General features: G+C 42.3%; 1 long non-coding RNA gene across 1 annotated transcript in view; it reads right to left on the bottom strand.

Annotated features, from left to right (window-relative positions):
• Positions 1–26,467, bottom strand: part of LOC133537530 (uncharacterized) — a 39,163-nt gene that overhangs the window by 6,503 nt on the left and 6,193 nt on the right. Inside the window, exon 2 of the long non-coding RNA XR_009802715.1 lies at positions 14,054–14,121. This is a non-coding gene — a long non-coding RNA (uncharacterized LOC133537530). The remainder of the gene's footprint in view (positions 1–14,053; positions 14,122–26,467) is intronic.

Consider the following 26,467-nt stretch of genomic DNA (forward strand, 5'->3'; position numbering starts at 1 on the left):
GGTCTAGCTCCATCCTATCTTGCCGATTGTATTGTACCATATGTCCCGGCAAGAAATCTGCGTTCAAAGGACTCCGGCTTATTAGTGATTCCCAAAGCCCAAAAAAAGTCTGCGGGCTATAGAGCGTTTTCATTTCGGGCTCCAGTACTCTGGAATGCCCTCCCGGTAACAGTTCGAGATGCTACCTCAGTAGAAGCATTTAAGTCTCACCTTAAAACTCATTTGTATACTCTAGCCTTTAAATAGACTCCCTTTTTAGACCAGTTGATCTGCCGTTTCTTTTCTTTTTCTTCTATGTCCCACTCTCCTTTGTGGAGGGGGTCCGGTCCGATCCGGTGGCCATGTACTGCTCGCCTGTCTATCGGCTGGGGACATCTCTGCGCTGCTGATCCGCCTCCGCTTGGGATGGTTTCCTGTCGGGAACCTTTTTGGCTGAGAGAGCCACGAAAGCCAAATATTTCAAAATGTATTTCAGTGAGAGCCCTATCATATTTTTTAACACCGAATACAACAAAATGTGTGCATTTTTAAGTAAGACCAACATTTTTAGAGTATAATAAGTCTTTTATTCTTTTTAATAACATTGTTATTCTGAAGCTAACCAATAAAAGATAAAATGTCATGTCTGTTGATCATGTTTTTGTTTGTCCTTTCGACTCTTTAAGTTCCTGTTTTTTTCCACTCCTTTCCTTGGTTACTCATTTTGTCCACCTGTCTCTGGTGGACAAAATGCCCGCTCACCTGCTTCCCGAGCACTAATCAAAGGCAGTATTTAAGCTCGTCTTTGCCAGTCAGTCGCCCTGGCGTCAATGTGATCTTTTCTTGTTCTGTGCTGACTTGTTTCATTTCATGCCAAGTAAGTTTTGTTTGATTTATTTTCATAGTCTGTTTATGCGTTAGCTTTGTTCCTTAGCCCAAGTTGTGCCTCCACTATAAGCGATTTTTGTTTGTATCTTTTTTTAGTTGAAATTAAATCATGTTTTTACCTAAATGCCATGTCCCGAGTAGTCCGTCTGCCTTCCTGGGGGAACGACCCTGCAGCATAAAATACTTCTTACCGTTAATGCGACTTCTTGAACAGGTGGATGGATTTAAATGCATGAGAATGTTTTATATTTTGCACGTTATTTTTAGTACTATGATTACCAGCGAAATTATTCATAATTATGGTGTTAAGCAATGTCAGCCAAGATTTATCTGAGAGCCAGATGCAGTCATCAAAAGAGCAACATCTGGCTCTAGAGCCATAGGTTCCCTACCCCTGGCTTGGATGAAGCTGCTCGGCCTTGGAAACCCATTCCATGAAGCTCTCTGCGTACTGTACGTGGGCTAATTGGAAGGTCACATGAAGTTTGGAGCTCTGTAGCAACTGACCGTGCAGAAAGTCGGCGACCTCTCAGCGGTATAGCTCGGTTGGTAGAGTGGCCGTGCCAGCAACTTGAGGGTTGCAGGTTCGATCCCCGCTTCCGCCATCCTAGTCACTGCCATTGTGTAATTGGGCAAGACACTTTACCCACCTGCTCCCAGTGCCACCCACACTGGTTTGAATGTAACTTAGATATTGGGTTTCACTATGTAAAGCGCTTTTCCGTTCGGGCTCCAGTACTCTGGAATGCCCTCCCGGTAACAGTTCGAGATGCCACCTCAGTAGAAGCATTTAAGTCTCACCTTAAAACTCATCTGTATACTCTAGCCTTTAAATAGACCTCCTTTTTAGACCAGTTGATCTGCCGCTTCTTTTCTTTCTCCTATGTCCCCCCCTCCCTTGTGGAGGGGGTCCGGTCCGATGACCATGGATGAAGTACTGGCTGTCCAGAGTCGAGACCCAGGATGGACCGCTCGCCTGTATCGGTTGGAGACATCTCTACGCTGCTCATCCGCCTCCGCTTGAGATGGTCTCCTGTGGACGGGACTCTTGCTGCTGTCTTGGATCTGCTTGAACTGAACTCTCGCGGCTGTGTTGGAGCCACTATGGATTGATCTTTCACAGTATCATGTTAGACCCGCTCGACATCCATTGCTTTCGGTCCCCTAGAGGGGGGGGAGGGGGGTTGCCCACATCTGAGGTCCTCTCCAAGGTTTCTCATAGTCAGCATTGTCACTGGCGTCCCACTGGATGTGAATTCTCCCTGCCCACTGGGTGTGAGTTTTCCTTGCCCTTTTGTGGGTTCTTCCGAGGATGTTGTAGTCGTAATGATTTGTGCAGTCCTTTGAGACATTTGTGATTTGGGGCTATATAAATAAACATTGATTGATTGATTTGAGTCACTAGAGAAAAATCGCTATATAAATATAATTCACTTCACTATGCGCTTCAGCATCCGCTGACCCCTTTCTGTCGATTTACCTGGCCTACCACTTCGTGGCTGAGTTGCTGTTGTTCCCCAACTCTTCTATTTTCTTATAATAAAGCCGACAGTTGACTTTGGAATATTTAGGAACGAGGAAATTTCACGACTGGATTTTGTTGCACATCCTTTCACAAATGTTTGTCGAAACAGTCTCCATGCCGAAGTGCTGGATTTTATTATAAACATGTGGTCGGGAACCATGTTCGCTTGACCGCTCTGTTCCATACACCGCTTCCTGCCTACATCTTTCTTCTTTGATGTCTCCATTGTTAATTGAACAAATTGCAAAAAGATTCAGCAACACAGATGTCCAGAATACTGTGTAATTATGCGATTAAAGCTGACTACTTATAGCTGGGATCGGGGCTGGAAAAAAATATCCGCTACAACCCGAGACATCATACTGACGTTTTCAACAGGATACTTTGCGCGAAATTTAAAATTGCAATTTAGTAAACTAAAATGGCCGTATTGGCATGTGTTGCAATGTTAATATTTCATCATTGATATATAAACTATCAGACTGCGTGGTCGCTAGTAGTGGGTTTCAGTAGTACACCCGATTCTGATCATTTGGATGGGTAGCCAAATACTTTTTTGCAATATAGTGTATATTTAATACAGAGCATGATCCTTATAGTGATGTTTTTGAAGTATGGCGGTACCTCAAAGTAGGAATACTGCTAGATTGTGCAGTTTGGATCCTTGACTTGATATTTTCAATTCGTAATACCCAATGAACAGTTCGTTGAAAACAAATGTCACTTTTCTAAAACACAATAATGAGGTGAAACAAACGTCCCTTTTCTAAAACACAATAATGAGGTGTGTTTGTCCTCCTCTGTCTCAAACAGAGTGTCTCCAAGAAGGGCTATTGTGCGCGTTATCCACTCTTGAAATATTCACGGTAACTCTACACTTGTCCAACAACAACGTAACATTAAGGAACCGGACAGGAGGACACAAACATTAGCATTAGCTCCGATGCTAACATCACACTCACATTTTAACATCATGCTAGCTTTGTTACATCTTCGTGGCATCGTGCGCAAGGGGTGCTTCTTCCAAGACACAGCGTACAGGTAAGGAAACAGATTTATTTAACTACACACAGACTAATAAATAACAAAAAAACACTGGTGCTAAGGAAAAAGGCAAAGAAACATCTACTAGCGTGTGAGCTAGGGAAACAGAAGGTGGCTAAGCGCCAAAGCATTAGCGAGTAAACACTTAGAACACAAAGAGGCTAGGCGTGGAAGCTAGCAAGTATCAAAACGGATTATTTACCCAATTCAGGAGTCCATGAAGACATCGGAAAGAGTTGACGAGACCAGGACGAGTAAATGAAACAGGTCGGTTAATATAGAGCAGGGGTAGGGAACCTATGGCTCTAGAGCCAGATGTGGCTCTTTTGATGACTGCACCTGGCTCTCAGATAAATCTTAGCTGACATTGCTTAACGGTAAGTAATGAATAATTCCGCTGGTAATCACAGTGTCAAAAAAACGTTCAAAATGTTCAACACAGGGACGGCGTGGCGCAGTGGGAGAGTGGCCGTGCGCAACCCGAGGGTCACTGGTTCAAATCCCACCTAGTACCAACCTCGTCACGTCCGTTGTGTCCTGAGCAAGACACTTCACCCTTGCTCCTGATGGGTGCTGGTTGGCGCCTTGCATGGCAGCTCCCTCCATCAGTGTGTGAATGTGTGTGTGAATGGGTAAATGTGGAAGTAGTGTCAAAGCGCTTTGAGTACCTTGAAGGTAGAAAAGCGCTATACAAGTACAACCCATTTATTATTTATTTAAAATATAAAACATTCTCATGCCTTTAAATCCATCCATCCGGTTTCTGACACACCTGTTCAAGAAGTCGCATGAATGCTAAGAAGTATTTTATTTATTGTTGGTTAGCTTCAGAATAACAATGTTATTGAAAAGAATAAGAGACTTAGTATACTCTAAAAATGTTGGTCTTACTTAAAAATGCACTCATTTAGTTGTCCATCCATCCATTTTCTACCTCTTATTCCCTTTTGGAGTCGCGGGGGGCGCTGGCGCCTATCTCAGCTACAATCGGGCGGAAGGCGGGGTACACCCTGGACAAGTCGCCACCTCATCGCAGGGCCAACACAGATAGACAGACACTCACATTCACACACTAGGGCCGTCAAAATCATGATTTCGTTTTTTTATGCTCGAAATAAGATATTTTGAAAAAAAAAATGTTTATACTTGTGAGTGTTGACACAGTTGATATTGTAGTTTCAAGCTTGTTTAGTTGTATTCAGTCTTAAAAAAAAAAAAAGTATTATATGGCTCCCACGGAAATACTTTTTAAAATATGTGGCTTGTGTGGCTCTCTTAGCCAAAAAGGTTCCCGACCCCTGATATAGAGTCGCTAATCAAAACCAGGTGTGCAAACAAAGCCAGGTGAACAAATCAAGTCGCCATGGTGACAAAAACAAATCAGGAACTGCACAAACTAAGACTCGGAAGCGTCCGTGAATCAAGAAGATGAACACAAATGACTCGAAACCAAATAATGTAAGAACCGAGCTTAGCATATTCACTGAAGAAAAACTCAATTCGCTAACGTACTCAGGCCTGTCGATGAGTGATGGTTTGATTGATTGATTATTTTATTAGCGGATTGCACAGTAAAGTACATATTCCGTACAATTGAACACTACATGGTAACACCCGGATAAGTTTTTCAACTTGTTTAAGTCGAGGTCCACGTTAATCAATCCACGGATAACTGACAGAGGTTCAGACTGTATTTTAGGATGTGTGGCACAGCCCATTTATAAAAAAAAAATAATGACAAAAGTGTCAGCTAAGAAATAATGGGTGTTCTTTTCAAAAGATACCACTTTTAAGGTACCTTGTTCACCCAACAGTAGAACAAAACAATGAGGGAGATGGTAACTAATCCTCACATTTGGTGCGTAAATATTAAAGATGCGCGGTTTGCGGTCACAACCGCGGGGTCCGACGTTTTCAACAGGATACTTTGCGCGACATTTAAAATTGCAATTTAGTAAACTAAAAAGGCCGTATTGGCATGTGTTGCAATGTTAATATTTCATCATTGATATATAAACTATCAGACTGCGTGGTCGCTAGTAGTGGCTTTCAGTAGGCCTTTAACACCCCAATATACAATGAAAGGTTGTAATTCTGATAAACATAATCGTTATATGAGTCCTTCAATATGAGAGACAGAGGACTGCAAAGTCACCGTGAAAGAAGGAAGGCACCATTAAAGGACTCAGCACAGGGTAAGTACATTCTTAGAGGCATTTAGGCTGCTGCGCTCCATAAAGACTTGAAATATTAATACGAAACTGGCGCAGATTCATTATGCTAAGCGTCGGAAATGAAAGCATAAATCCCATTTAGCCTGTTCACCCCCCGCTTCGTTGTCTCCTGCTGTGTGCTCATGGCAGCCTAATCCCTCTCCGATAATTCGTGCCGGCCATGGCTCTCCTCTCTGCAGAGTGGATGAAGCCTTTAAATAGACCTCCTTTTTAGACCAGTTGATCTGCCGCTTCTTTTCTTTCTCCTATGTCCCCACCTCCCTTGTGGAGGGGGGTCCGGTCCGATGACCATGGATGAAGTACTGGCTGTCCAGAGTCGAGACCCAGGATGGACCGCTCGTCGGGACCCAGGATGGACCGCTCGTCGGGACCCAGGATGGACCGCTCGCCTGTATCGGTTGGGGACATATTTACGCTGCTGATACGCCTCCGCTTGAGATGGTTTCCTGTGGACGGGACTCTCGCTGCTGTCTTCAATCAATCAATCAATCAATGTTTATTTATATAGCCCCAAATCACAAATGTCTCAAAGGACTGCACAAATCATTACGACTACAACATCCTCGGAAGAACCCACAAAAGGGCAAGGAAAACTCACACCCAGTGGGCAGGGAGAATTCACATTCAGTGGGACGCCAGTGACAATGCTGACTATGAGAAACCTTGGAGAGGACCTCAGATGTGGGCAACCCCCCCCTTCTAGGGGACCGAAAGCAATGGATGTCGAGCGGGTCTAACATGATACTGTGAAAGTTCAATCCATAGTGGCTCCAAGACAGCAGTGAGAGTCCCGTCCACAGGAAACCATCTCAAGCGGATCAGCAGCGTCGAGATGTCCCCAACCGATACAGGCGAGCGGTCCATCCTGGGTCCCGACGAGCGGTCCATCCTGGGTCTCGACTCTGGACAGTCAGTACTTCATCCATGGTCATCGGACCGGACCCCCTCCACAAGGGAGGGGGGGACATAGGAGAAAGAAAAGAAGCGGCAGATCAACTGGTCTAAAAAGGAGGTCTATTTAAAGGCTAGAGTATACAGATGAGTTTTAAGATGAGACTTAAATGCTTCTACTGAGGTAGCATCTCGAACTGTTACCGGGAGGGCATTCCAGAGTACTGGAGCCCGAACGGAAAACGCTCTATAGCCCGCAGACTTTTTTTGAGCTCTAGGAATCACTAATAAGCCGGAGTCTTTTGAACGCAGATTTCTTGCCGGGACATACGGTACAATACAATCGGCAAGATAGGCTCCGCTTGAACTGAACTCTCGCGGCTGTGTTGGAGCCACTATGGATTGAACTTTCACAGTATCATGTTAGACCCGCTCGACATCCATTGCTTTCGGTCCCCTAGAGAGGGGGGGTTGCCCACATCTGAGGTCCTCTCCAAGGTTTCTCATAGTCAGCATTGTCACTGGCGTCCCACTGGATGTGAATTCTCCCTGCCCACTGGGTGTGAGTTTTCCTTGCCCTTTTGTGGGTTCTTCCGAGGATGTTGTAGTCGTAATGATTTGTGCAGTCCTTTGAGACATTTGTGATTTGGGGCTATATAAATAAACATTGATTGATTGATTGAGTGAGTGAAGCGCAGTGCCGCCATGTTGATTAGACTAGTGTTTTTCAACCTTTTTTGAGCTCAGGCACGTTTTGTGCGTTGAAAAAATGCGGAGGCACACCACCAGCAGTAATCATTAAAAAAAAAAAAAAACTCAGTTGACAATAAAAAGTCGTTGTCGCAACTGTTGGACATGACTTTAAACCAGGGGTCACCAACCTTTTTGAAACAAATAGCTACTTCTTGGGTACTGATTAATGCAAAGGGCTACCAGTTTGATACACACTTAAATAAATTGCCAGAAATAGCCAATTTGCTCAATTTACCTTTGATAAATAAATCCATATATATATATATATATATACATAAAAAAATGAGTATTTCTGTCCGTCATTCTGTCGTACATTTTTTTCCTTTTTCGGAAGGTTTTGTGTAGAGAATATATGATGAAAAAAAAACACTTAATTGAATGGTTTAAAAGAGGAAAAAAAATGAAACTTACATTTTGAAACAGTTTATCTTCATTTTCGACTCTTTAAAATTAAAAAATTCAACCGAAAAAAAAAAGAAGAGAAAAACTAGCTAATTCGAATCTTTTGGAAAAAATAAAAAAAATAATTTATGGAACATCATTAGTCATTTTTCCTGATTAAGATTCATTTTAGAATTTTGATAGCATAGCTCGGTTGGTAGAGTGGCCGTGCCAGCAACTTGAGGGTTGCAGGTTCGATTCCCGCTTCCGCCATCCTAGTCACTGCCGTTGTGTCCTTGGGCAAGACACTTTACCCACCTGCTCCCAGTGCCACCCACACTGGTTTAAATGTAACTTAGATATTGGGTTTCACTCTGTAAAAGCGCTTTGAGTCACTAGAGAAAAGTGCTATATAAATATAATTCACTTCACTTAAATAGGTTAAAATCCAATCTGCATTTTGTTAGAATATATAACAAATTGGACCAAGCTATATTTCTAAAAAAGAAAAATCATTGTTTCTTCTAGATTTTCCAGAACAAAATTTTATAAAAGAAATTCAAAAGACTTTGAAATAAGATTTAAATTTGATTATAAAAATTTACTAGATTTGCTAGAATATATATTTTTATTTTAATCATAATAAGTTTGAAGAAATCTTTCACAAATATCCTTCGTCGAAAAAACAGAAGCTAAAATGAAGAATTGAATTAAAATGTATTTATTATTCTTTATAATAAAAAAATGAATTTATTTGAAGATCGATTTAAATTGTCAGGAAAGAAGAGGAAGGAATTTAAAAGGTAAAAAGGTATATGTGTTTAAAAATCCAAAAATCATTTTTAAGGTTGTATTTTTTCTCTAAAATTGCAAAGTAAAAAAATAAATTAATTTATTCAAACAAGTGAAGACAAAGTCTTTAAAATATTTTCTTGGATTTTCAAATTCTATTTGAGTTTTGTCTCTCTTAGAATTAAAAATGTCGAGTAAAGCGAGACCAGCTTGCTATTAAATAAATAAAATTTAAAAAATAGAGGCAGCTCACTGGTAAGTGCTGCTATTTGAGCTATTTTTAGAACAGGCCAGCGGGCGACTCATCTGGTCCTTACGGGCTACCTGGTGCCCGCGGGCACCGCGTTGGTGACCCCTGCTTTAAACCAGAACCAACTATGTATCAATATCGCTGTTGTCTTAAAGTAGGTGTACTGTCACATTACGCCATTTTTTGCTGTTTTCCTGTGTGTAGTGTTTTGGTTCTTGTCTTGCGCATTTTGGTGGCTTTTTCTGTTTTTTTGGTATTTTCCTGTAGCAGTTTCATGTCTTCCTTTGTGGGATATTTCCCTCATCTACTATGTTTGAGCATTCGAGAATATTTCAGTTGTTTTTACCCTCCTTTGTGGGGACATTGTTGATTGTCATGTCATGTTCGGATGTACATGTCTTTGCTCCACGGTAAGTTTTTGCTGTCGTCCAGCATTCTGTTTTTGTTTACTTTGTAGCCAGTTCAGTTTTACTTTTATTCTTCATAGCCTTCCCTAAGCTTCAATGCCTTTTCTTAGCGGCACTTAACTTTGGTTTATTTTTGGTTTAAGCATCAGAAACTTTTTTACCCATCATTTCCGACATCTACATAGCAATTAGCTGCCTGCTGCCATCTACTGATATGGAATAGTATTACACGGCTTTTTCTCTTTATTTGGTATTTTCCTGTAGCAGTTTCATGTCTTCCTTTGTGGGATATTTCCCTCATCTACTATGTTTGAGCATTCGAGAATATTTCAGTTGTTTTTATCCTTCTTTGTGTGGACATTGTTGATTGTCATGTCATGTTCGCATGTACATGTCTTTGCTCCACGGTAAGTTTTTGCTGTCGTCCAGCATTCTGTTTTTGTTTACTTCGTAGCCAGTTCAGTTTTAGTTTTGTTCTGCATAGCCTTCCCTAAGCTTCAAAGCCTTTTCTTATGGGTACTTACCTTTTGTTTATTTTTGGTTTAAGCATCAGAAACTTTTTTACCCATTATTTCCGACATCTACATAGCAAATAGCTGCCTGCTGCCACCTACTGATATGGAATTGTATTACACGGCTTTTTCTCTTTTTTTGGTATTTTCCTGTTGCAGTTTCATGTCTTCCTTTGTGGGATATTTCTCTCATCTACTATGTTTGAGCATTCGAGAATATTTCAGTTGTTTTTATCCTTCATTGTGTGGACATTGTTGATTGTCATGTCATGTTCGGATGTACATGTCTTTGCTCCACGGTAAGTTTTTGCTGTCGTCCAGCATTCTGTTTTTGTTTACTTTGTAGCCAGTTCAGTTTTACTTTTATTCTTCATAGCCTTCCCTAAGCTTCAATGCCTTTTCTTAGGGGCACTTACCTTTTTGCTTATTTTTGGTTTAAGCATCAGAAACTTTTTTACCCATTATTTCCGACATCTACATAGCAATTAGCTGCCTGCTGCCGACCTACTGATATGGAATTGTATTACACGGCTTTTTCTCTTTTTTTGGTATTTTCCTGTAGCAGTGTCATGTCTTCCTTTGTGTGATATTTCCCTCATCTACTATGTTTGAGCATTCGAGAATATTTCAGTTGTTTTTATCCTTCATTGTGTGGACATTGTTGATTGTCATGTCATGTTCGGATGTACATGTCTTTGCTCCACGGTAAGTTTTTGCTGTCGTCCAGCATTCTGTTTTTGTTTACTTTGTAGCCAGTTCAGTTTTACTTTTATTCTGCATAGCCTTCCTTAAGCTTCAATGCCTTTTCTTAGCGGCACTTACCTTTTGTTTATTCTTGGTTTAAGCATCAGAAACTTTTTTACCCATTATTTCCGACATCTACAAAGCAATTAGCTGCCTGCTGCCATCTACTGATATGGAATAGTATTACACGGCTTTTTCTCTTTATTTGGTATTTTCCTGTAGCAGTTTCATGTCTTCCTTTGTGGGATATTTCCCTCATCTACTTTGTTTGAGCATTCGAGAATATTTCAGTTATTTTTATCCTTCTTTGTGGGGACATTGTTGATTGTCATGTCATGTTCGGATTGTACATGTCTTTGCTCCACGGTAAGTTTTTGCTGTCGTCCAGCATTCTGTTTTTGTTTACATCGTAGTCAGTTCAGTTTTACTTTTATTCCGCGTAGCCTTCCCTAAGCTTCAATGCCTTTTCTTATGGGCACTCACCTTTTGTTTATTTTTGGTTTAAGCATCAGAAACTTTTTTACCCATCACTTCCGACATCTACATAGCAAATAGCTGCCTGCTGCCACCTACTGGTATGGAATAGTATTACACGGCTTTTTCTCTTTTTGTGGTATTTTCCTGTAGCAGTTTCATGTCTTCCTTTGAACGATATTTCCCACATCTACTATGTTTGAGCATTCGAGAATATTTCAGTTGTTTTTATCCTTCTTTGTGTGGACATTGTTGATTGTCATGTCATGTTCGGATGGACATGTCTTTGCTCCACAGTAAGTTTTTGCTGTTGTCCAGCATTCTGTTTTTGTTTATTTCATAGCCAGTTCAGTTTTAGTTCGTTCTGCATAGCCTTCCCTAAGCTTCAATGCCTTTTCTTATGGGCACTCACCTTTTGTTTATTTTTGGTTTAAGCATCAGAAACTTTTTTACCCATTATTTCCGACATCTACATAGCAAATAGCTGCCTGCTGCCACCTACTGATATGGAATAGTATTACACGGCTTTTTCTCTTTTTTTGGTAGTTTCCTGTAGCAGTGTCATGTCTTCCTTTGTGGGATATTTCCCTCATCTACTATGTTTGAGCATTCGAGAATATTTCAGTTGTTTTTATCCTTCTTTGTGTGGACATTGTTGATTGTCATGTCATGTTCGGATGTACATGTTTTTGCTCCACGGTAAGTTTTTGCTGTCGTCTAGCATTCTGTTTTTGTTTACTTTGTAGCCAGTTCAGTTTTAGTTTCGTTCTGCGTAGCCTTCCTTAAGCTTCAATGTCCTTTCTTAGCGGCACTCACCTTTTGTTTATTTTTTGGTTTAAGCATCAGATACTTTTTTACCCATTATTTCCGACATCTACATAGCAAATAGCTGCCTGCTGCCGACCTACTGATATGGAATAGTATTACACGGCTTTTTCTCTTTTTTTGGTATTTTCCTGTAGCAGTTTCATGTCTTCCTTTGTGGGATATTTCCCTCATCTACTATGTTTGAGCATTCGAGAATATTTCAGTTGTTTTTATCCTTCTTTGTGTGGACATTGTTGATTGTCATGTCATGTTCGGATGTACATGTTTTTGCTCCACAGTAAGTTTTTGCTGTCGTCTAGCATTCTGTTTTTGTTTACTTTGCAGCCAGTTCAGTTCAATGCCTTTTCTTAGCGGCACTTACCTTTTGTTTATTTTTGGTTTAAGCATCAGAAACATTTTTACCCATTATTTCCGACATCTACATAGCAAATAGCTGCCTGCTGCCACCTACTGATATGGAATAGTATTACACGGCTTTTTCTCTTTTTTTGGTATTTTCCTGTAGCAGTTTCATGTCTTCCTTTGTGGGATATTTCCCACATCTACTATGTTTGAGCATATGAGAATATTTCAGTTGTTTTTACCCTCCTTTGTGTGGACATTGTTGATTGTCATGTCATGTTCGGATGTACATGTCTTTGCTCCACGGTAAGTTTTTGCTGTCATCCAGCATTTTGTTTTTGTTTACTTCGTAGCCAGTTCAGTTTTAGTTTCGTTCTGCGTAGCCTTCCCTAAGCTTCAATGCCTTTTCTTAGCGGCACTTACCTTTTGTTTATTTTTGGTTTAAGCATCAGAAACTTTTTTACCCATTATTTCCGACATCTACATAGCAAATAGCTGCCTGCTGCCACCTACTGATATGGAATAGTATTACACGGCTTTTTCTCTTTATTTGGTATTTTCCTGTAGCAGTTTCATGTCTTCCTTTGTGGGATATTTCCCTCATCTACTATGTTTGAGCATTCGAGAATATTTCAGTTGTTTTTATCCTCCTTTGTGTGGACATTGTTGATTGTCATGTCATGTTCGGATGTACATGTCTTTGCTCCACAGTAAGTTTTTGCTGTCGTCCAGCATTCTGTTTTTGTTTACTTCGTAGCCAGTTCATTTTTACTTTTATTCTGCGTAGCCTTCCCTAAGCTTCAATGCCTTTACTTAGCGGCACTTAACTTTTGTTTATTTTTGGTTTAAGCATCAGAAACTTTTTTACCCATCATTTCCGACATCTACATAGCAATTAGCTGCCTGCTGCCACCTACTGATATGGAATAGTATTACACGGCTTTTTCTCTTTTTTTGGTAGTTTCCTGTAGCAGTTTCATGTCTTCCTTTGTGGGATATTTCCCTCATCTACTATGTTTGAGCATTCGAGAATATTTCAGTTGTTTTTATCCTTCTTTGTGGGGACATTGTTGATTGTCATGTCATGTTCGGATGTACATGTTTTTGCTCCACAGTAAGTTTTTGCTGTCGTCCAGCATTCTGTTTTTGTTTACTTCGTAGCCAGTTCGGTTTTAGTTTTGTTCTGCGTAGACTTCCCTAAGCTTCAATGCCTTTTCTTAGCGGCACTTACCTTTTGTTTATTTTTGGTTTAAGCATCAGAAACTTTTTTACCCATTATTTCCGACATCTACATAGCAATTAGCTGCCTGCTGCCGACCTACTGATATGGAATAGTATTACACGGCTTTTTCTCTTTATTTGGTATTTTCCTGTAGCAGTTTCATGTCTTCCTTTGTGGGATATTTCCCTCATCTACTATGTTTGAGCATTCGAGAATATTTCAGTTGTTTTTATCCTTCTTTGTGGGGACATTGTTGATTGTCATGTCATGTTCGGATGTACATGTCTTTGCTCCACAGTAAGTTTTTGCTGTCGTCCAGCATTCCGTTTTTGTTTACTTTGTAGCCAGTTCAGTTTTAGTTTCGTTCTGCATAGCTTCCCTAAGCTTCAATGCCTTTTCTTAGGGGCACTCCCTTTTTATTTATTCTTGGTTTAAGCATTAGATACTTTTTTACCCATTATTTCCGACATCTACAAAGCAATTAGCTACCAGCTGCCACCTACTGGTATGGAATAGTATTACACGGTTACGCTACCGAACTCTAGACAGCATAGACACTCAACAACAACACATTTGCAGACTATAATTATTGGTTTGCAATACATATTTTTAACCCAAATAGGTGAAATTAGATCATCTCCCACAGCACACCAGACTCTATATCACGGCACACTAGTGGTTGAAAACGCTGGATTAGACATCAAGTGACACACACCACAAAAGAAAGAAATGATGCTCTCCACAGAGAAGAACAACAAAATCACTACTCGGCTAGCGTGCTACTTACGTCTGCATGATCCTCTCCTTACGTCCGAGCGGCCTAATCTTCTTCTGCAGCTCCAGGCCAGGCTTACTCTGCAAAGCAGCAAATCATTGCAACACTTACTTCTATTTCTTACACATTTAAAAACTCATTTCCAATAACAAGCACAGGGAATTGAAGACATCTGTTCCAGGGTCAAATTAGTGCCACGTAAAAAAAAAGGGAAATTAGTGTAAAGGGCATTTTTCTGTAGCATGTTGACATGATTAACTGGCTAACAAGTGTAAAAAGAAGTTTGCCACTATAGAATGGAATTAAAATAAAATATAATTAATAATTATGATGATAGGTAGGTGAGCACTTTGCTGAGGGGGCGTAGACTTCATGCTTTTCCATTATTATTCATGTTATTAGGTAACCAGCTGCATAATGTTATGTGGCCCGCCGCTTCATGTTAAGTGAAGTGAAGTGTGAAGTGAATTATATTTATATAGCGCTTTTCTCAAGTGACTCAAAGCGCTTTACATAGTGACACCCAATATCTAAGTTACATTTAAACCAGTGTGGGTGGCACTGGGAGCTGGTGGGTAAAGTGTCTTGCCCAAGGACACAACGGCAGTAACTAGGATGGCACAAGCGGGAATCGAACCTGCAACCCTCAAGTTGCTGGCACGGCCACTCTACCAACCGAGCTATGCCGCCCCAAGTGCCCCGCCCCGTAATGTTACGGGGCTTGCCACACTTTTTATGTGGCCCGTGACCTCATTTAACGTGGCCAGCCACATGTTATGTGGCCCGCCATGTCATTTTTATGTGGTCAACAACATAATTTTATGTTGTCCACCACATTATTTATGTGGCCTGCCATGTAATTTTGGTGGTCAACCACATCATTTTATGTGGTCCACCACATTATTTATGTGGCCTGCCATGTAATTTTTATGTGGTCAACCACATCATTTTAAGTAGTTCATCATTTTATTTCAAGTGGTCCGCCACATTATTTTATGTTGTCCGCCACAATATTTTATGTGGCTCACTCATCCTTTTATGTGGTCCACTATATTATTTTATGTGGCCCGCCACATTTCACCCCATTATTTATGTGGCCCGCCATGTCATTTTTATGTGGTCAACAACATCATTTTATGTGGTCCACCTCATTATTTATGTGGCCTGCCATGTAATTTTTACGTGGTCAACAACATAATTTTATGTGGTCCACCTCATTATTTATGTGGCCTGCCATGTAGTTTTTATGTGGTCAACAACATAATTTTATGTGGTCCACTTCATTATTTATGTGGCCTGCCATGTAGTTTTTATGTGGTCAACAACATAATTTTATGTGGTCCACCACGTTATTTATGTGGCCTGCCATGTAGTTTTTATGTGGTCAACAACATAATTTTATGTGGTCCACCACGTTATTTATGTGGCCCGCCATATCATTTTTATGTGGTCAACAACATCATTTTATGTGGTCCACCTCATTATTTATCTGGCCTGCCATGTAATTTTTATGTGGTCAACCACATCATTTTAAGTAGTTCATCATTTTATTTCAAGTGGTTCGCCACATTATTTTATGTGGTCCGCCACAATATTTTATGTGGCTCACCCATCCTTTTATGTGGTCCACTATATTATTTTATGTGGCCCGCCACATTTCACCCCATTATTTATGTGGCCCGCCATATCATTTTTATGTGGTCAACAACATCATTTTATGTGGTCCACCTCATTATTTAAGTGGCCTGACATGTAATTTTTATGTGGTCAACCACATCATTTAAAGTAGTTCATCATTTTATTTCAATGGTCCGCCACATTGTTTTATGTGGTCCGCCACAATATTTTATGTGGCTCACCCATCTTTTTATGTGGTCCACTATATTATTTTATGTGGCCCGCCACATTTCACCCCATTATTTATGTGGCCCGCCATGTCATTTTCATGTGGTCAACAAAATCATTTTATGTGGTCCACCTCATTATTTATGTGGCCTGCCATGTAATTTTTATGTGGTCAACCACATCATTTTAAGTAGTTCATCATTTTATTTCAAGTGGTCCGCCACATTATTTTATGTTGTCCGCCACAATATATTTTGTGTGGCTCACTCATCCTTTTATGTGGTCCACTATATTATTTTATGTGGCCCGCCACATTTCACCCCATTATTTATGTGGCCCGCCATGTCATTTTTATGTGGTCAACAACATAATTTTATGTGGTCCACCTCATTATTTATGTGGCCTGCCATGTAATTTTTATGTGGTCAACAACATAATTTTATGTGGTCCACCTCATTATTTATGTGGCCTGCCATGTAGTTTTTATGTGGTCAACAACATAATTTTATGTGGTCCACTTCATTATTTATGTGGCCTGCCATGTAGTTTTTATGTGGTCAACAACATAATTTTATGTGGTCCACCACGTTATTTATGTGGCCTGCCATGTAGTTTTTATGTGGTCAACAACATAATTTTATGTGGTCCACCACGTTATTTATGTGGCCCGCCATATCATTTTTATGTGGTCAACAACATCATTTTATGTGGTCCGCCACAATATTTTATGTGGCTCACCCATCATTTTATGTGGTCCACTATATTATTTTATGTGGCCCGCCACATTCGACCTCATTATTTATGTGGCCTGCCATGTCATTTTTATGTGGTCAACCACATCATTTTATGTGGTCCACCACATTATTTATGTGGCCTGCCATGTAATTTTTATGTGGTCAACCACATCATTTTAAGAAGTTCATCATTTTATTTCAAGTGGTCCGCCACATTATTTTATGTTGTCCGCCACAATATATTTTGTGGCTCACCCATCTTTTTATGTGGTCCACTATATTATTTTATGTGGCCCGCCACATTTCACCCCATTATTTATGTGGCCCGCCATGTCATTTTCATGTGGTCAACAAAATCATTTTATGTGGTCCACCTCATTATTTATGTGGCCTGCCATGTAATTTTTATGTGGTCAACCACATCATTTTAAGTAGTTCATCATTTTATTTCAAGTGGTCCGCCACATTATTTTATGTTGTCCGCCACAATATATTTTGTGTGGCTCACTCATCCTTTTATGTGGTCCACTATATTATTTTATGTGGCCCGCCATGTCATTTTTATGTGGTCAACAACATCATTTTATGTGGTCCACCACTTTATTTATGTGGCCTGCCAAGTAATTTTTATGTGGTCAGCCACATCATTTTATATGGCCCGTCATTTTATTTCAAGTGGTACGCCACATCTTATGTGGCCCGCCACAATATTTTATGTGGCTCACCTATCCTTTTATGTAGTCCGCCATATTACTTTAGGTGGTCGGCCACACTTAAAGTCCTACTGAAAGCCACTACTACCGACCACGCAGTCTGATAGTTTATATATCAATGATGAAATATTAACATTACAACAAATGCCAATACGGCCTTTTTAGTTTACTAAATTGCAGTTTTAAATTTCCCGCGAAGTGTCCTGTTGAAAACGTCGCGGTATGATGACGCGTGCGTTTGACGTCTCGGGCTGTAGCGGAAATTATTTTCCAGCCCGATCCAAGCTATAAGTAGTCTGCTTTAATCGCATAATTACACAGTATTCTGGACATCTGTGTTGTTGAATCTTTTGCAATTTGTTCAATTAATAATGGAGAAGTCAAAGTAGAAAGATGGAGGTGGGAAGCTTTTAGCCTTTAGCCACACAAACACAGCCGGTGTTTCCTTGTTTAAAATTCCCAAAGGTGAAGCTTTACTATGGATCAGAGCGGTCAAGCGAACATGGATCCCGACCACATGTCAACCGGCAGTTTTCGGTGAGAAAATTATGGTAATAAGTCGGCTCTTACCGGAGACATCAGTGGAGCTTCCGTCCTGCTGCAGCTGCGTGACTTCCCTCAGAGACACTGGTGGCCACACTCCTCCGACTTTCAGGTACTATTTAATCTCACTAAAACACCAGCAACACAATAAGCAGATAAGGGATTTTCCAGAATTATCCTAGCAAATGTGTCTAAAAACATCTGAATCGCTCCCACTGCAATCGCCTTTTTTTTTTCTTTCTAGTCCTTCACTCTAAATTTCCTCATCCACGAATCTTTCATCCTCGCTCAAATTAATGGGGAAATTGTTGCTTTTTTTGGTCCGAATCACTCTAGCTGCCGGTGGCTATGATTATAAACAATGTGAGGATGTGAGGAGCTCCACAACCCGTGACGTCACGCGCAAATCGTCTGCTACTTTCCAGTACAGGCAGGGCTTTTTTATTACCGACCAAAAGTTGCAAACTTTATTGTCGATGTTCTCTACTAAATCCTTTCAGCAAAAATATGGCAATATCGCGAAATGATCAAGTATGACACATAGAATGGACCTGCTATCCCCGTTTAAGTAAGAAAATCTCATTTCAGTAGGCCTTTAGGTGTGTGGCCTGCCATGTCCTTTTTATGTGGTCAACCACATCATTTTATGTGGTCTGCCACATTATTTCCATTTGTATTATTTACTTACTTACGTATAAAATACTACACGGTCTAGCTCCATCCTATCTTGCCGATTGTATTGTACCATATGTCCCGGCAAGAAATCTGCGTTCAAAGGACTCCGGCTTATTAGTGATTCCCAAAGCCCAAAAAAAGTCTGCGGGCTATAGAGCGTTTTCCGTTCGGGCTCCAGTACTCTGGAATGCCCTCCCGGTAACAGTTCGAGATGCTACCTCAGTAGAAGCATTTAAGTCTCACCTTAAAACTCATTTGTATACTCTAACCTTTAAATAGACTCCCTTTTTAGACCAGTTGATCTGCCGTTTCTTTTCTTTTTCTTCTATGTCCCACTCTTCCGTGTGGAAGGGGTCCGGTCCGATCCGGTGGCCATGTACTGCTCGCCTGTGTATCGGCTGGGGACATCTCTGCGCTGCTGGTCCGCCTCCACTTGGGATGGTTTCCTGCTGGCTCCGCTGTGAACGGGACTCTCGCTGCTGTGTCTTGGATCCTCTTTGGACTGGACTCTCGCGACTGTGTTGGATCCATTATGGATTGAACTTTCACAGTATCATGTTAGACCCGCTCGACATCCATTGCTTTCCTCCTCTCCAAGGTTCTCATAGTCATCATTGTCACCGACGTCCCACTGGGTGTGAGTTTTCCTTGCCCTTATGTGGGCCTACCGAGGATGTCGTGGTGGTTTGTGCAGCCCTTTGAGACACTAGTGATTTAGGGCTATATAAGTAAACATTGATTGATTGATTGATTGATTGATCTGCTCATCATTTCGACTCACAATTTCAAAGCAAGTTATTCATGACGTGGTTAGTAAAAAAATATAAGAGTTGCCTCGGCTACTTCAAAATGCATATTTATATATATTCTAAGGGCGACCATAATTGCCATGTTGCTCTCAATAAAAAGGAGTTTGATACTCCTGTTTAAGGGAGATATCAAACTGAAGCACTTTTTCCCCAGTCAGACCTGAGAGAATCTAGCTGAGGGGTTGCTTGAAAAAGCAAAGGGGAGGTCAGACAGAGGGGTCAGACGCTCTAAGCCTGCCCCTGTGTTGGAGATGCCGGTGGGATGTAAGTGTTCATCCCGTGAGAACCGCCTTACTGTGCAGCTCCCCTGGAATGGGGAGACACACGTTGATCTATAAAGCCTGCCTAGCCGAGCGTCCGTAATCATGGCGACTACCTGGTGCATGCTTGTGATGCTTAGCTCTTAGCAACGCCGTGTAATGTAGTCACGGAATACGCGCTATGCACCACACCGTACATGCATGGATGTAATGGAGTCTTTGCAGGATGTGTGCAACCTCAAGCATGGAATGCAATTTATCGATTGGAATATAAATAGACGCCCCGGGACGTTTGGATGCGGCCAGTGGAAATACAAACCCCGTTTCCGTACGAGTTGGGAAAATGTGTTAGATGTAAATATAAACGGAATACAATGATTTGCAAATCATTTTCAACCCATATTCAGTTGAATATGCTACAAAGACAACATATTTGATGTTCAAACTGCTAAACTTTTTTTTTTGTGCAAATAATAATTAAATTAGAATTTGATACCAGCAACACGTGACAAAGAAGTTGGGAAAAGTGGCAATAAATACTGATAAAGTTGAGGTGCGGTGCGGCGTCTTCAGTAATGCGGACGTTGTACCGATCCGTTGTGGTGAAGAAGGAGCTGAGCCGGAAGGCAAAGCTCTCAATTTACCGGTCGATCTACGTTCCCATCCTCACCTATGGTCATGAGCTTTGGGTCATGACCGAAAGGATAAGATCACGGGTTCAAGCGGCCGAAATGAGTTTCCTCCGCCGTGTGGCGGGGCTCTCCCTTAGAGATAGGGTGAGAAGCTCTGTCATCCGGGAGGAACTCAAAGTAAAGCCGCTGCTCCTCCACATGGAGAGGAGCCAGATGAGGTGGTTCGGGCATCTGGTCAGGATGCCACCCGAACGCCTCCCTAGGGAGGTGTTTAGGGCACGTCCAACCGGTAGGAGGCCACGGGGAAGACCCAGGACACGTTGGGAAGACTATGTCTCCCGGCTGGCCTGGGAACGCCTCGGGATCCCCCGGGAAGAGCTAGACGAAGTGGCTGGGGAGAGGGAAGTCTGGGTTTACCTGCTTAGGCTGCTGCCCCCGCGACCCGACCTCGGATAAGCGGAAGAAGAGGGATGGATGGATGGAAGTTGAGGAATGCTCATCAAACACTTATTTTTGACATCCCACAGGTGTGCCGGCTAATTGGGAACAGGTGAGTGCCATGATTGGGTATAAAAACAGCTTCCCAAAAAATGCTCAGTCTTTCACAAGAAAGGATGGGGCGAGGTACACCCCTTTGTCCACAACTGCGTGAGCAAAATAGTCAAACAGTTTAAGAACAACGTTTCTCAAAGTGCATTTGCAAGAAATTTAAGGCTTTCAACATCTACGGTCCATAATATCATCAAAAGGTTCAGAGAATCTGGAGAAATCACTCCACGTAAGCGGCATGGCCGGAAACCAACATTGATTGACTGTGACCTTCGATCCCCCAGACGGCACTGTATCAAAAAGCGACATCAATCTCTAAAGGATATCACCACATGGGCTCAGAACCACTTCAGAAAACCACGGTCACTAAATACAGTTTGTCGCTACATCTGTAAGTGCAAGTTAAAGCTCTACTATGCAAAGCGAAAGCCATTTATGGGGCGGCATAGCTCGGTTGGTAGAGTGGCCGTGCCAGCAACTTGAGGGTTGCAGGTTCGATTCCCGCTTCCGTCATCCTAGTCACTGCCGTTGTGTCCTTGGGCAAGACACTTTACCCACCTGCTCCCAGTGCCACCCACACTGCTTTAAATGTAACTTATATATTGGGTTTCACTATGTAAAGCGCTTTGAGTCACTAGAGAAAAGCGCTATATAAATATAATTCACTTCAATTCAATTTATCAACAACATCCAGAAACGCCGCCGGCTTCTCTGGGCCCGAGATCATATAAGATGGACTGATGCAAGTGGAAAAGTGTTCTGTGGTCTGACGAGTCCACATTTCAAATTGTTCTTGGAAATATTCGACATTGTGGCATCCGGACCAAAGGGGGAGCGAACCATCCAGACTGTTATCGACGCAAAGTTCCAAAGTCAGCATCTGTGATGGTATGGGGGTGCATTAGTGCCCAAGGCATGGGTAACTTACACATCTGTGAAGGCACCATTAATGCTGAAAGGTACATACAGGTTTGGGAACAACATATGCTGCCATCTAAGCGCCGTCTTTTTCATGGACGCCCCTGCTTATTTCAGCAAGACAATGCCAAGCCACATTCAGCACGTGTTACAACAGCCTGGCTTCGTATAAAAAAGAGTGCGGGTACTTTCCAGGCCCGCCTACAGTCCAGACCTGTCTCCCATCGAAAATGTGTGGCGCATTATGAAGCGTAAAATACGACAGCGGAGACCCCGGACTGTTGAAGGACTGAAGCTCTACATAAAACAAGAATGGGAAAGAATTCCACTTTCAAAGCTTCAACAATTAGTTTCCTCAGTTCCCAAACGTTTAAGTGTTGTTAAAAGAAAAGGTGATGTAACACAGTGGTGAACATGCCCTTTCCCAACTACTTTGGCAAGTGTAGCTGCCATGAAATTCTAAGTTAATTATTATTTGCAAAAAAAAATAAAGTTTATGAGTTTGAACATGAAATATACTGTCTGTGTAGTGCATTCAATTGAACATGGGTTGAAAAGGATTTGCAAATTATTGTATTCCGTTTATATTTACATTTAAAAATTTCTCAACTCATATGGAAACGGGGTTTGTAGACAAATATTACATCTGACGAGATCCAATACAAAAACATCCAGAAATATGTTCATAGCTGTGCTTGCACAAATGAATCTATGATGTCTTCCCTGGTGGCACAACTCTTATATTGGACCTTATTAGTGTGTGCAAGTGTACATAATGTTGTGGCTGGGTAATTGTCCACAAGCTGGAGGCATGTCCCCATGGCAACCACACGAAAAGTTGTACTAAAGATTCCCAACACCAGCATCATTGTGAAGATGGATGGTTTTGATTGATTGATTGATTGAGACTTTTATTAGTAGATTTGCACAGTACAGTACATATTCCGTACAATTGACCACTAAATGGTAAAAGCCGAATAAGTTTTTCAACTTGTTTAATCCACGTTAATCAATTAATGGTAGGGAGTATACAGTAGCTCACAACACCTCACATTACAGCAAATATGTTGTATTCCAGCATAAATTCTCAAAGGACAATACTACAAAAATAACATTTGAAGTAGTCAAGAGTATAGCAGTGTAGATTTACCGATAGCACTAGAGTTGTCAACATACCGGAACTTCAGTAATCAATATGGATACCTGTGGAGTATAAATATTTGGGGTTTTGACACCATACTCTATATTAGATCTAAGACTAGATCTGACCAATGAGCATGAACTGATGAGAGGAGAAATGTCTTCTTAGGCTCTTTCTACATTAAGCCGGATAACTCCTTCAACGAATGATTATTTAGCCTGAGGCCCCGTTTACACTACGGTTATCATCAAGTCCAGAGTCAACGCAGCTGTGTACATGCTTCCATGTGTTGAAAAGCTCTATGGAGATGAAGATTTCATTTTCCAGCATGATCTGGTACCTGTCCACAGAGGCAAAACCAGCAGTAAGTGGTGTACTGACCTTGGCATTACTGTCCTCCATTGGCCTGCCAACTCCCCTGACCTGAACCTCATAGAGAATTTGTGGGTTATTGTGAAGAAGAAGCTGAAAGACACCAGACCATCCATCCATCCATCATCTTCCGCTTATCCGAGGTCGGGTCGCGGGGGCAACAGCCTAAGCAGGGAAACCCAGACTTCCCTCTCCCCAGCCACTTCGTCTAGCTCTTCCCGGGGGATCCCGAGGCGTTCCCAGGCCAGCCGGGAGACATAGTCTTCCCAACGTGTCCTAGGTCTTCCCCGTGGCCTCCTACCGGTTGGACGTGCCCTAAACACCTCCCTAGGGAGGCGTTCGGGTGGCATCCTGACCAGATGCCCGAACCACCTCATCTGGCTCCTCTCGATGTGAAGGAGCAGCGGCTTTACTTTGAGTTCCTCCCGGATGGCAGAGCTTCTCACCCTATCTCTAAGGGAGAGCCCCGCCACACGGCGGAGGAAACTCATTTCGGCCGCTTGTACCCGTGATCTTATCCTTTCGGTCATGACCCAAAGCTCATGACCATAGGTGAGGATGGGAACGTAGATCGACCGGTAAATTGAGAGCTTTGCCTTCCGGCTCAGCTCCTTCTTCACCACAACGGACCGGTACAACGTCCGCATTACTGAAGACGCCGCACCGATCCGCCTGTCGATCTCACGATCCACTCTTCCCTCACTCGTGAACAAGACTCCTAGGTACTTGAACTCCTCCACTTGGGGCAGGGTCTCCTCCCCAACCCGGAGATGGCACTCCACCCTTTTCCGGGCGAGAACCATGGACTCGGACTTGGAGGTGCTGATTCTCATTCCGGTCGCTTCACACTCGGCTGCGAACCGATCCAGCGAGAGCTGAAGATCCCGGTCAGATGAAGCCATCAAGACCACATCATCTGCAAAAAGCAGAGACCTGATCCTGCGGCTACCAAACCGGAACCCCTCAACGCCTTGACTGTGCCTAGAAATTCTGTCCATAAAAGTTATGAACAGAATCGGTGACAAAGGACAGCCTTGGCGGAGTCCAACCCTCACTGGAAATGTGTTCGACTTACTGCCGGCAATGCGGACCAAGCTCTGGCACTGATCGTACAGGGAACGGACCGCCACAATAATGAAAATAATGAAAATGAGCTAAAGGCCGCTTTTGAAGCATCCTGGGCATCCACAACACCTCAGCAATGCCACAGGCCGATTGCCTCCATGCCACGCCGTATTGATGCAGTAATCCGTGCAAAAGGATTCCCAACCAAGTACTGAGTGCATTAATTGACATTTTCAAATGTTTGATTTTGTTTTGCTGTTATAAATCTTTTTTTTTTTACTTGGTCTGAGGAAATATTCTAATTTTTTGAGGTTGGATTTTTGAGTTTTCTTAAGCTGTATGCCATAATCAGCAATATTAAAATAATAAAAGGCTTCCAATATTTCAGTTGATGTGTAATGAATCCAGAATGTATGACATTTTCATGTTTTTAGTTGCATTACAGAAAATAAAAGGACTTTATCACAATATTCTAATTTTCTTAGACATTATTGTATCCTGTTCATAACTTTTATGGACAGAATTTCTAGGCGCAGTCAAGGCGTTGAGGGGTTCCGGTTTGGTGGCCGCGGGATTAGGTCTCTACTTTTTGCAGACGATGTGGTCCTGTTGGCTTCAACTGGCCGGGATCTTCAGCTCTCACTGGATCGGTTCGCAGTCGAGTGTGAAGCGGCCGGAATGAGAATCAGCACCTCCAAGTCCGAGTCCATGGCTCTCGCCCGGAAAAGGGTGGAGTGCCATCTCCGGGTTGGGGAGGAGACCCTGCCCCAAGTGGAGGAGTTTAAGTACTTAGGAGTCTTGTTCACGAGTGGGGGAAGAGTGGATCGTGAGATCGACAGGCGGATCGGTGCTGCGTCTTCAGTAATGCGGACGTTGTATCGATTCGTTGTGGTGAAGAAGGAGCTGAGCCGGAAGGCAAAGCTCTCAATTTACCGGTCGATCTACGTTCCCATCCTCACCTATGGTCATGAGCTTTGGGTCATGACCGAAAGGATAAGATCACGGGTACAAGCGGCCGAAATGAGTTTCCTCCGCCGTGTGGCGGGGCTCTCCCTTAGAGATAGGGTGAGAAGCTCTGCCATCCGGGAGGAACTCAAAAGTAAACCTGCTGCTCCTCCACATCGAGAGGAGCCAGATGAGGTGGTTCGGGCATCTGGTCAGGATGCCACCCGAACGCCTCCCTAGGGAGGTGTTTAGGGCACGTCCAACCGGTAGGAGGCCACAGGGAAGACCCAGGACACGTTGGGAAGACTATGTCTCCCGGCTGGCCTGGGAACGCCTCGGGATCCCCCGGGAAGAGCTAGACAAAGTGTCTGGAGAGAGGGAAGTCTGGGCTTCCCTGCTTAGGCTGTTGCCCCCGCGACCCGACCTCGGATAAGTGGAAGAAGATGGATGGATGGATGGATTCTTGTATCCGTCGATTTTAAGTTTGAACTACTATTTTGTTTGTTTTATGCTCTTTTGTTAAAACATTGATGTTTTTATATGGCAACCAAACAACATATGCAATATTTTTTCCACATAAAACATTTTAAAGTGATAGTTTAAGGGCTTCACGGTGGCAGAGGGGTTAGTGCGTCTGCCACACAATACGAAGTTCCTGCAGTCCTGGGTTCAAATCCAGGCTCGGGATCTTTCTGTGTGGAGTTTGCATGTTCTCCCCGTGAATGCGTGGGTTCCCTCCGGGTACTCCGGCTTCCTCCCACTTCCAAAGACATGCACCTGGGGATAGGTTGATTGGCAACACTAAATTGGCCCTAGTGTGTGAATGTGAGTGTGAATGTTGTCTGTCTATCTGTGTTGGCCCTGCGATGAGGTGGCGACTTGTCCAGGATGTACCCCGCCTTCCGCCCGACTGTAGCTGAAATAGGCGCCAGCGCCCCCCGCGACCCCAAAAGGGAATAAGCGGTAGAAAATTATTATTGAATCACTTGGTAAGTTTTTAGTTATTTTTATATCTTTTTTTCCAAATAGTTCAAGAAAGACCTCAACAAATGAGCAATATTTTGCACTGTTATACAATACATCAGAAACTGATGACATAGTGATGTATTTTACTTCTTTATCTCTCTTTTTCAACCAAAAAAAGCTTTGCTCTGATTAGGGGGTACTTGAATTAAAAAAAAATGTTTTACAGGGCGTACATCACTGAAAAAAGGTTGAGAACCAC

This window comes from Nerophis ophidion, linkage group LG18, assembly GCF_033978795.1.
Source record: "Nerophis ophidion isolate RoL-2023_Sa linkage group LG18, RoL_Noph_v1.0, whole genome shotgun sequence".
In the NCBI taxonomy this organism is placed as follows: Eukaryota; Metazoa; Chordata; class Actinopteri; order Syngnathiformes; family Syngnathidae; genus Nerophis; species Nerophis ophidion.